The 12,369-nt window shown below is 37.8% G+C and overlaps 1 protein-coding gene and 1 pseudogene across 1 annotated transcript in view; one reads left to right on the top strand and one right to left on the bottom strand.

The window, feature by feature from the left end:
• DECR1 (2,4-dienoyl-CoA reductase 1) overlaps positions 1 to 12,369 on the bottom strand; it is a 68,766-nt gene that overhangs the window by 36,668 nt on the left and 19,729 nt on the right. The window lies entirely within an intron of this gene.
• Positions 8,183 to 9,058, top strand: LOC110203277 (mitochondrial peptide methionine sulfoxide reductase pseudogene; annotated as a pseudogene).

Raw genomic sequence — 12,369 nt, 5'->3', positions numbered from 1 at the left:
CTAGTACAATACATATTTGGTTTTGCAAGGTAAAACCAAGACTAATGGGGGGGATGTGTTAGGGAGGCAAGAGGTTCTAGGAATATATGTCCAAAAGTGAAACAAGGCCAGGCATGGTGTTACATACCTGGAATCTCTGTTACTGGAGAGGCTGAGGTTGGGGGACTGTTTAATTCTGATTTAGTGCTCCAGAGCAGAGACCAGCTTTACTGATTTAAGGTGGCTCACTTGGTGTCTCCTCATTCTGATTCTGGCTGTGTTCCTGAACTACTTATTTTGGTTATTTTACTCAACTTGTCTGGCATCCTGACTCAGATGTCTGCCCCTGGCCTCTGCATTAGACTCTGATATCTGACACCAGCCACTCTACACCCCAACCAAAGTTTTACCTTTTATTCTCAATGAATAAGATAAAGCCAAGGCAACAATGACCTCAGTCAGAAGTCTTACCTAATTTTAATTTAGATTTATGTACTGTAAGAGCCAATGGGCTCTTACAGTACATAAGATCATAGATCTGGAGCTCACAGCAACCTCAGAGGTAATCTAGTCTAACCTCCTCATTTTAGAGGTGAGAAAACTGAGGGCCAGGGAAGTGTAGTCACTAAGCCTAGAAGAATCTTCCCCATTCTAGACTTTGTGATCCCTCCACTGTGCCATCTAGCTGCCACCAGCTGTCATACAATGGAAAATTGTAAAAATGAAATGAGAAATAAATGAATGGTGAAAAAATTATTTTAGAAAACTCCATGCAAAATAAACTCAATGAGACGTACAATGACATTATGCATTATTATGCTGGTTAAGAAAAAAAAATCCTGGGGCAGCTAAGTGGCACAGTGGATAGAGCACCAGCCCTGGAGTCAGGAGTATCTGAGTTCAAATCCGACCTCAGACACTTAACAGTTACTAGCTGTGTGACCCTGGGCAAGTCACTTAACCCTAAATGCCTCATTAAAAAAAAAAAAAGAAAAAGAAAAGGAAAAAAAAATCCATACATCAAATATCTTTGATGTCTAAGACGTCTACAGAATTAAAACAGACATAGTGTTCCACTAGAAATAGAATTTAAAGATACGATCAGCAAAATAAAAGGTTTATGTTGATAAACAATATTCATAGCAGTATTATTCTTAATAGCAAAAACCTGTGAACAACCTACACATCCAATAACTGAGAAATGGTTAAACAAACCCTAGCATAGGTATGTGGCTTCAAAAGAAATCATAAATATGAAGACTATAAAGAAATACGGGGAATAACAGACAGGACGCCACCGGGCAAGTGCAGACTCAGACACAGCCTTGGAACCGGAATACAGTCCTCCCACGGGCCTAGCCCAACTCAGCCTCTGCCAGGCACCTAGTAGAATCCTGTCTATGTAATGCTGGCCTCACGGTGGCTGAGCATAGGATAGCAGCTCCCTAAATGTTCCTAATACTGGCACTAATGTCTACCTAAAATATGACATCAGGTAGACTGCTTTAAGTTTAAAAAACGGCAATCAGGAAGAAATTAAAGCAATCTACAGTCATATGAAAAAATGCTCTAAAACACTACTGATTAGAGACAATGCAAATCAAAACAACTCTGAGGTACCACATCACACCTATCAGATTGGCTAACATGACAAAACAAGAAATGATAAATGTTGGAACTGCGGGAAAACTGGAACATTAATGCATTGTTGGTGGAGTTGTGAACTGATCCAACCATTTTGGAGAGCAATTTGGAACTAGGCTCAAAGGGCCATAAAAATGTGCATGCCCTTTGACTCGGCAATACCACTTCTAGGTCTGTATCCCAAAGAGATCATAAAAATGGGAAAAGGACCCAGAACTGGACATTGAGGGAAATGCCCATCAATTGGGGAATGGCTGAACAAGTTGTGGAACATAAATGTAATGGAATACTATTCTGCTATAAGAAATGATGAGCAGGCAGACTTCAGAAAAACCTGGAAAGACTTATATGAACTGATGCCGAGTGAAGTGAGCAGAATCAGATGAACACAGTAACAGCCACGTTGTGCAATGACTAATTTTGATAGACTTAGCTCTTCTCAGCAATGCAAGGATCTAAGACATCTTCAAAGGTTTCATGATTGAAAATGTTATCCACATTCAAAGAAAGAACTATGGCATTTGAATGCAGATTGAAGCATACTATTTGCTATTTTTTCCTTCTGTTTTGTTTTGTTTTCTCTTTCTTGTGGTTCCTCCTATTGGTTCTAATTCTTCCTTACAACATCACTAATGTGAAAATATGCTTAATGGGAACATATATCTATAGTCTATATCAGATTGCACATCGTCTTGGGGAAGGAAGGGTTTTGGAGAAAAATTTAAAATTCAAAAGCTTATCGAAGTGATTGTTGATAAATTAAAATAAGTTAATTAAAAAATATTTTAAAAATCAAATAAAAGAGGTAGAGAAAAAAACTGAGGGGGGAGGGGGAAATGAGAGTGATGCAAAAAAAAAATCACAAAAAAAGTCAACAACCAGGCAAAAGAGGCACACACACAAACACACACACACACACACACACACACACACACACACACACACACAAACACCTTAAAAAACAAATTAGGTCAAATGGTAAAAGAGACACAAAAATCCAATGAAGAGAAGAATTCCTTAAAAAGGAGAATTGCTGAAATGGAAAAAGATATACAAAAATTAACTGAAGAGAAGAACTTAAAAAGCAGAATTGGCCACATGGAAAAGGACATACGAAAAAATCACTGAAGAAAAGAGCTCCTTAAAAAGTAGAACTGGCCAAATGGAAAAGGAGGTAAAAAAGCTCACTGAAAAAAAACAGTTCCCTAAAAATTAGAATTGGGTAAGTGGAAGCTAATGATTCCCTGAGATATCAAGAAACAATAAAACAAAGAATAAAAAAATAGAACACGTGAAATATCTCATTGGAAAAACAACAGACCTAAAAAACAGATCCAGGAAAGACAATTTAAGAATTACTGGACTACCTGGAAGCCAAGATCAAAAAAAAAAGAGCCTAGACATCATTATTTCAAGAAATTACCAAGGAGAACTGTCCTTGTATTCTAGAACCAGAAGGTAAAATATAAAAGTGAAAGAATCTATCGATCACCTCCTGAAAGAGGTGCATACTCAAATTCCAGAGCTTCTGGGTCAAGAAGAAAATAATGGAAAGAGCCAGAAAGAAACAATTCAAATATCATGGAGCAAGAGTGGAGATAACACAAGATTTAGTAGCTTCTACATTAAAGAACTGGAAGGCGTGGAATATGATGTTCCAGAGGGTAAAGGAGCTAGGATTATAACCAAGAATCACCTACCCAGCAAAACCGAGCATAATTCAGCTGAGGAAAAATGGATACCTAATAAAATAGAGGACTTTCAAGCATTCCTAATGAAAAGACCAGAGAGGAATAGAAAAAATCTGACTTTCAAATGTAAGACTCAATAGAAACATAAAAAAGTAAACAGGAAAGAGAAATCATGAGGGATTCAATAAGGTTAAACTATTGACTTTCCTACATGGGAAGATGATACTTGTAACTCCTAAGAACTTTATAATTATTAGGGTAGTTATAAAGAGTACATATATACAAGAGGGTATGAGTTGAATATGATGGGATGATAGCTAAAAAAATAAAATTAAGGGATAAGAGAGGAAGGCACTGGGAGAAGGGGAAAGGGAGAGGTAGAATGGGGTAAATTATTTCACATAAAAGAGGTGTGAAAGAGCTTTTACAGTAGAGAGGAAAATGGGGGATGTAGGAGAGAGCTCCTGAACCTTACTTTCATCAGAACTGGGTTAAAGAAGGAATAATATACACACTCATTTGGGTATAGAAATTTATCTCACACTACAGGAAAGTAGGAAGGGAAGAGAATAAGACAAAGGGACAAGGAGGCTGACAGAAGGGAGGGTGGACTGGGGGAGGCAGTAGCCAAAAGCAAAACACTTTTGAAGATGAACCAGGTGAAAAGAGAAGAGTAGGATAAACAGGGGGAAAAACAGGATAGAGGAAAATTCACAATTAGTAATCATAACTGTAAAAACTGTTGACAGCAAATTTCTCTAATAAAGGCCTTATTTTCCAAATATAGCAAGAACTGAGTCAAATTTATAAAAATAAGAGCCATTCCCCAATTGATAAATGGTCAAAGGATAGGAAGAGACATTTTTCACCCAAAGAAATCAAAGCTATCTATAGTTATATGAAAAAATGCTCTAAAACACTACTGATTAGAGAAATGCAAATTAAAACAACTCTGAGCTACCACCTATCAGATTGGCTAACATGGCAGAAAAGAAAAATGATAAATGTTGGAGGGGATGTAGGAAAACTGAGACAATAATGCACTACTGGTAGAGTTGTGAACTGATTTAACCATTTTGGAAAGCAATCTGGAACTATGTGAAAAGTGCTTTAAAACCATGTATACCCTTTTGGCCCAGCAAAATACTAGGTTTGTATCCCAAAGACATAAAAAACAAAATGGAAAAGGACCTGTAAGCATAAAAATATTTATAGCAGCTCTTTTTGTGGTGGCAAAGAATTGGAAATTGAGGGGATGCCCATCAACTGGGGAATGGCTGAACAAATTGTGGTATGATAGAATACTATTGTGCTAAAAGAAATCATGAGCAGGATGCTCTCAGAAAAGCCTGAAAAGACTTATATGAACTGATGCAAAGTGAAATGAGCAGAACCAGGAGAACACTGTACACAGAAACAACAATATTATATGATGATCAACTGTGAATGACTTAGCTATTGTCAGCAGTATAATGATCCAAGACAATCCTGAATGACTTAAGATGAAAAAATGCTATCAATCTCCAAAGAAAGAACTGGTAGAGTCTGAATGCAGATCAAAGCATACTTTTTTACTTTATTTTTCTTGAGGTTTTTATTTGGTTTGTGTTTTCTTTCAGAAAATGACTGTTATGGAAACGTTCTGTAAGACTGCACATGTATAACCTATATCAAATTGCTTACTTTCTCAAGAAGGGAGGGGAGGAAGGGAGAGAATTTGAAATTCAAAATTTTAAAAAACTAATGTTAAAAACTGTTTTATATGTAACTGTGGAATATAAAACATCAAACTAAAAAAGTAAATTGTATAATATGCCCACATAAAATAACAAAATTATTCATAAAATGATGTGACACATAGACAGATTTCATCTTTTCTTCACACACACACACACAAAAAAAAAAACAGAAAAGAAAAGGCTCTTACAGTAGAGGGGAAATGGGGGAAGGTGAGAGGGAATGAACGAATCTTATTCTCATAGGATTTGGCTTAAGGAGGGAATAACATACACATTCAATTGCGTATGGAAATCTGTCTTACCCTACAGGAAAATAGGGGGGGAAGGGGACAAGAGAGCAGGGGGATGACAGAGAGAAGGGCAGATTGTGAAAGGGGATAATCAGAAGCAAATACTTCTGAGGAGGGACAGGGTCAAAAGAAAGAATATAGAATAAATGGGGGGGCAGGATAGGATTAAGGGAAATAGAGTTAGTTTTTCACAACATGTCTACAATGGAAGTGTTTTGCATAACTGCACATGTATAACCTATATTGAGTTGCTTGCCTTTTCAATGAGGGTGGGTGGGGAGGGAGGAAGGGGGAAAATCTGGAACCCAAAGTTTTAAAAACACATGTTTAAAAAAAATGTTTTCACATGCAACTGGGAAATAAGAAATACAGGAAATGGAGTACAGAAGTCTATCCTGCCCTACAGGAAAATAGAAGGGGAAGGGGATAAGAGAAGGGGGGGAGAGATAGAAGAGAGGGCAGACTAGGGAGGGTATTCAAATGTATGCCATCTTGGGATAGAGGGAGGGGCAAGATGGGGTGAAAATGTGGAACTCAAAATCTTGTAGATGTAAATGTTGAAAACTAAAAATAAATTTATATTAAAAAAAGGAAGTAAATTAGTAGCAGAACACAGAGAGAGGGGAGAATTTAAGCTAGTTTGACAATATACTAAATTAACAGTTACCAAATTCTGACAGAAAACTTCCAAGATCAAGAAAGAGGTCATACTTTCTATTATTCTTAATGTCTGTGACATGGGTCAAAAAAAAAAAAAGAAACCTGTTTTAATAAACAAAACCCCAAAAAGTTTAATTTTAAAGAATCCTGATAGGTCAATGACATGTTTTCATTTAAATGTCAAATAATCTGAAGATCTAGAATAAGATAAAAACAAAAACCATGTCATATTGGGTCACATAAACCAGCTCAATATTATGTCTTTGATGGTGGTGCCAAGAACTATTTGTGAAAGAGCATGGCCAAATGTGATTCGTAGGAAGAGATAGCCACAAGAACATCACAAGAATGCAGAATCAGTGTAAATGAGACCAAGATAATTAAAGGATGCAATGAAGCACTGAAGCACAAACACAGTTAGACTATAACCAGGTCAACAGATGAATGTTTTTATAAAATATGAGATCCTGTATCCAAAAAGAAAATTGGACTTTGGTCATACATGAACATCAAGCTTATTTCTCAATGCTTTTGCATTGAGGCAAAGAAGGAAGGAGGCAGAGAGAGAGGGAAGGAGAGAAGGAAGAAAAGAAATAAGGAAGGGGGGGACGGAGAGAGAAGAGAAGGAAAAGAGAGGCAGAAAGGAAGAAAGTGAGGGAAGAAGGAAAGTAGGAAGGGAGAGAGGAAGAAAAGGAGGGAGGGAAGGAAGCATGAGAGGGAAAGAGGAAAGGTGTAAAAAAGAGGAAGGGAAGACAGAAATGGAGGAAGGAAAGGGAGGGACAGAGAAAGAGAGAGTATGAAGGAGGAAGGGAATAGTTGATATTCATAATCTTGATCTCAAAAGTAAGGAATGCCCCCCCCCAAACAAAGCAAGGAATGTCCTAACATCACTAGCAATAGCATCACCTAATAACCTTTTGTCTTTATATCATGAATATATCTAAACACTCTCTTGAATCTTTTTAGACTGTACCCCTTTCTTGAAGTAATCCACTCCAAATCAGTTACCACTCGAAGTACAAAGTAGTTCTTCCTTTAATTTGTCTTCAGATGAAAAGTGATTAAATGCTTGAGAGAAGTTCTCTAGTTCTAAAATTCTAGAGTTTGATGAAAAAGCCAATGATTTTCAGGATTTTTAGACCCTTTAATCGTATTTCTTCTCAGTCTTTGTCTTTCTAAATTAAAAGTGTTACTTTTAGTCTTTCTATTCCTTTAATAATTTTAGTTATCCTTTTGCAGACCTTTTCTGAACTTTGCCTTGTAAACGGTATATATTTAATATCTGTTTGCAGAACTGAATTTAATCACATCTTTCTTTAACATAGCACATAAATATTTCAGGCGTGACTACATCTGGCTTTAAAAAGCACCAGATGTTTTAATGTTTTGTTTCTAAAATTCTTCCTAGCAATTTACTGGTCTTTGTGGCTACAGCCATCTAGACAACTGTTCTATCCCTCTCTAGGACTGTAATTGCTTATTTTACAATAATGTAATTTAGAAACATAGTGTCAATAAGCATATATTAAGCTCCTCCTATGTGCCAGGCACTATGCTAAGCTAAGCACTGGGGATACAAGGAAAGACAAGAGACAGTCCCTGACCTCTCACAATCTAATGGGAGAGACAAGAAACAAAAAGCTACATAAAACAAGATATATACAGGATAATTTGGAGATAATCAGCACAAGCAAGCCACTAGTATTAAGAAAGATCAGGAATGGCTTCTTGCCAAAGGAGAAAGTGGCCGTTTAGCTCAGACTTGAAGGAAGCCAGGGAAGCCACAGAGCCAAGAAGATATGGAGAGAATTCCCTCTCCCTCAGGGCTGGGGGGGGGGGGGACAGTCAGTGAAAATGCAGTGTCTTTAATAGTGGTTTGTACAAGCAACAAAGAGGCCAGTGCCACTGGACTACAGAGCATACGAAAGGAATAAAGGGTAAGAAGACTGGAAAGGTAAGAGGAGTCCAGGTTATGAAGGCCTTTAAATGTCAAACAGAATGTTACATTTGTTCATGAGGGTGATAGGAAGCCACTGGAGTTCATTAAATAGAGAAAATACAGGGTCAGGGATACAGCTTAGGAAAATCACTTTTATATCTGAGTGGAGGATGGATTGTAGTGGGGAGATACTTAAGGCAAGGAGACCAAGCAGGAGGCTTTTGCCGTAGTCCAAGCATCATGATGTACCATGACGGTGGCATGTTAAAGAGAAAAGGAAGAACATACAACAGACGTTACAGAGGTAAAATTGACATGATGTGACATCAGAGTGTATGGAAGAAGGGTGAGAGAGAATAAGAAGTCAAGGACAATATCTAGCTTGTGAGTTCAGTGACCGGGAGGATGGCTGTGCTCTCAATAGTAACAAGAAAGTTAGGAAGAGGCAAGGGCTCGGGCAGAAAGAGAGTAAGTTTAGTTTTGGACATATTGAGTTTAAGATGTCTACAGGACCTCAATTTAAAATGTCTAGTAGGTAGTTGGAGATATGAGACTGGAGGTTAGGAAAAAAGGTCAGTGTAGGCAGAGCAGCCAGCCTGCCTGGAGCTCAACCCTACCCTTCCCCAGCCCCTGCCAAGTCTTGTTTCTAGGGAGCAGAGCATAAATTTTGGGACTTGAAGGGACTGTATTCTCCTCAAGTTGGCTTTACTGGAAGCTACACTTCAAACCCAACTTATAAAGAGGTCCACTCAGAGAAAACTGGCCATGTAGAAACTGTCTAAGTCACATCATAGCCAAAACACGTCCGTTTTGAGAATCTGCTCAAGGTCTTCTGTGAGAAATTCAACACAAGAAGTGCATCAAGGTAATGACTTTGGCACCCAGTACCATTCTGCTATCTTCCCAAACACTCCAGAACAGGCAGATGCAGCTCTTAAATCGAAAGACGCTTACCAGAAAGTTATTACAGAAAGCGTACAATTACAACTGATATCCAGGAAGGTCAAGAATTCTATTACACTGAAGATTACCATCAACAATACCTAAGCAAGAATCCCAATGGATACTGTGGGCTGGGGGACAGGAGTTTCCTGTCCCATTGGAATTAAAAAATAATCAATACCCATATGATGGCACTGAGTTTGCATTTGCTTATGGCATTGCTATAAGGTAATCGACCAGAGGTACAGCTTTCAAGTTCTGACTCTCTAAGGGGTTTCCAAACAAATGAAATATAATGACACCTTGTTATGACGTGAATCTCTCATACAGAATTCTAATGGTAGCTGACTTTATATGATTATTAGAACTATACCTTCTGTATGGGATACTAATTAAAGTGAGTAAGCCTAAAATGTAAACAGTTTCTAGCTTCTGAGACAAGTAGGGGGTGACAGGAAATTGTTTCTGATGGGAAAATCTTTACTATTGCCCTGGCCCAGGCAACATGCAATCTTCATTTCCTATGCCATCAGATTTGTAATAATTTGTGGCCATGATCACATGTTTACAAAAATATTTCTCTGCTGAATACAAATGGGTAATTCCACAAGAATAAAGCCAATGGAGCTTTTAGTGCCTATTAAAGGCTTCCTCATGGCAATAGAGAGATCCAGGTTTGCTTTATGGATTATGATGCTTTGCTTATAGCAATGAGAAGGGTAGCAAATGGATAATCTAATAAAGGTTTATAGTCTGAATGAAACAAAAAAAAGAAAGAAAGAAAAAAGAAAGAAAGAAAAAAGAAAGGTTAGTGTAACAACCTCTCAGTAATCCCAGCTACCTAACTCAGCCAGCATCAAAGCACACCTGCAGTCTCAGGTTTCTAACTCTCTCAGCAGCTGCAGTCATTCCCTGAGCACAGCTGCAGGTTGTCCATGCCTAGTACTACTTTCTGTTCCTTATTGGAAATAGAAAAAAGTCTCTAGGGCAATCACTGTGACCTCAGGATCACACTGCGGATGCTCTTCTTCTGACCTGATTTCCTGGATCTCCAGATTGCTACCCATATTCACCTTCTCCACCTTTTTGTTTCTGTTCACCTTGTAGGACAGCTTCATTTCCAGACCTCTGACTTACCTCTGATCACAGAAAGCAACAGACTCCCTGCTTGCTCTCTTTAACTTCCTGGTTTCCAGACCTTGGTCCATTTCAACTATTCAACAACTCCTAGAATTTTCATCCCCATGATGCTCATCCTAGCCCTGGGCTCCTTGCCCAACTCTACCCCGACTCCTGGACTTCAGCCTCACTAACTCTACAGGACTGTTGCATATGATTCCAGCCAACATAAACAGTTTTTAAAATTTGGCAGGCTGGATAAGAAAGAACTCAGTATTTGATAAAAAAAAAAACTACTGAGGAAACTGGAAAACAGTATGGCAGAAACTAGGCATAGACCAACATCTTACACCGTATACCAAAATAAAATCAAAATGGGTACATGATTTAGATATAAAGGCTGATATTATAAGCAAACTGAGAGAGCAAGGAATAGTTTACCTCTCAGATTTATGAAGAACGGAAAAAATTATGATCAAACAAGAGAGAGATTATGAAATGCAAAATGGATAATTTTGATTACATTAAATTGAAAAGTTTTTACACAAAGCCAATGCAACCAAGATTAGGAAGAAAGCAGAAAACTGGCAAAGAATTTTTACAACCAGTGTCTCTGATAAGGGCCTCATTTCTAAAATATATAAGAACTCAGTCAAATTTATAACAATACAAGTCATTCCCCAATTGATAAATGGTCAAAGGATATGAACGAGCAGCTTTCAGGTGAAGAAATTAAAGCTATCTGTAGTCATATGACAAAACTCTCTCTCTACTGATTAGAAAAATGTGAATTAAAATGACTCTGAGGTATCACATCACACCTATCAGATTGGCTAACATGACAAAAAGGGAAAATAATGAATGTGAAGAAGAGGTGTGAAAACTGGAACACTAATGCATTGTTAGTGGAATTGTGAACTGATCCAACCATTCTATAGATCAATTTGGAACTACTCCCAAAGGGCTACAAAAATGTGCATACTTGAGCAGCTAGGTGGCACAGTGGATAGAGCACCAGCCCTGGATTCAGGAGGACCCGAGTTCAAATCTGGCCTCAGACACATAACACTTACTAGTGGTGTGACCCTGGGCAAGTCACTTAACCCCACTGCCTAGCCAAAAAACAAAAACAAAAATGTGCACACCCTTTGACCTAGCAACACCGCTTCCAGGTCCAGGAAAAGGACCCATATGTACAAAAATATTTACAGCAGCTCTTTTTGTGGTGGCACAGAACTGGAAATTGAGGGGATGCCCATCAGTTGGGGAATGACTGAATAAGTTATGGTATATGAATGTAATGGAATACTATTGTGCTACAAGAAATGATAAGCAAGCAGACTTCAGAAAAACCTGGAAAGACTTGTATGAACTGATGCTGAGTGAAGTGAGCAGAATCAGATGAACGATGTATCCGGTAACAGCCACAATGTGTGATGACTAACTTTAACAGACTCATCTCCTCTCAGCAATGCAAGCATCCAAGACAATTCCAAAAAACTCATGATGGAAAATGCTATCCACATCCAGAAAAAGCACTATGGAGTCTGAATACAGAACAAAGCACTCTCTTTTTTTTGGTTGTTCCTTCTTTCTCACGATTTCTCCCACTGGTTTTAATTCTTCTTTACAATATGACTAATGTGAAAATAGTTTTGACATGAATGTATCTGTAGAGCCTATATCAGATTGCACACTTTCTTGGAGTGGAGGGAGGGGAAAGATGGGGAGAAAACCTGGAACTCAAAAGCTTATGGAAATGAATGTTGAAAACTAAAAATAAATAAATTTTTAAAAATTTTGTTGAAAATTTAGTTTGTCAATGGAGGAGGGGGGAAGGGGAGAGAAGTGAGAGAAAATTTATTTTTATTAATTTAAAAAATTACTTTTTTCATGCTACCTATGTTATAAACTTTTAAAAACTTTTAAAAGAACTATAAAACTTTTTTTAAAAACTTTTAAAACACAAATCATTTCTAATGTATTTATACAAGTGACCTAGAAATTCAATTCAATTTAGTAAAAATCAGGTCATAAGAAAAATCAAATCCTTTATTAAAATAAACATATTTTGTGGGTTGCTATGGCCCAAGCAGGCTGCAGCATAACCAACAAAGAACTCTGAAGAACAGAGGGAAAGAATGTCATCAAGAAACTATATGACAAGAAGAAAAGATGGTCTTGAACACATAGCAAGACAAATGGATGACAAGCAGACAGCCAAAGGGTTACGATGGTACCCTCATGATGTCGGGAGAAAATGAAGAAGGCCTCCCACATGTTTGGTGGATTCCTTGTAGCAAATTTTTAGGGGAACATAGACAAGAGTCATACAACTTGGGCAGGAATGATTGGGTTGGGACCCA

Source organism: Phascolarctos cinereus, unplaced genomic scaffold (genome assembly GCF_003287225.1).
Source record: "Phascolarctos cinereus isolate Bilbo 61053 unplaced genomic scaffold, phaCin_HiC Scaffold_4;HRSCAF=312, whole genome shotgun sequence".
NCBI classification, from domain to species: domain Eukaryota; kingdom Metazoa; phylum Chordata; class Mammalia; order Diprotodontia; family Phascolarctidae; genus Phascolarctos; species Phascolarctos cinereus.
This window is presented reverse-complemented; position numbering and strand designations above follow the sequence as displayed.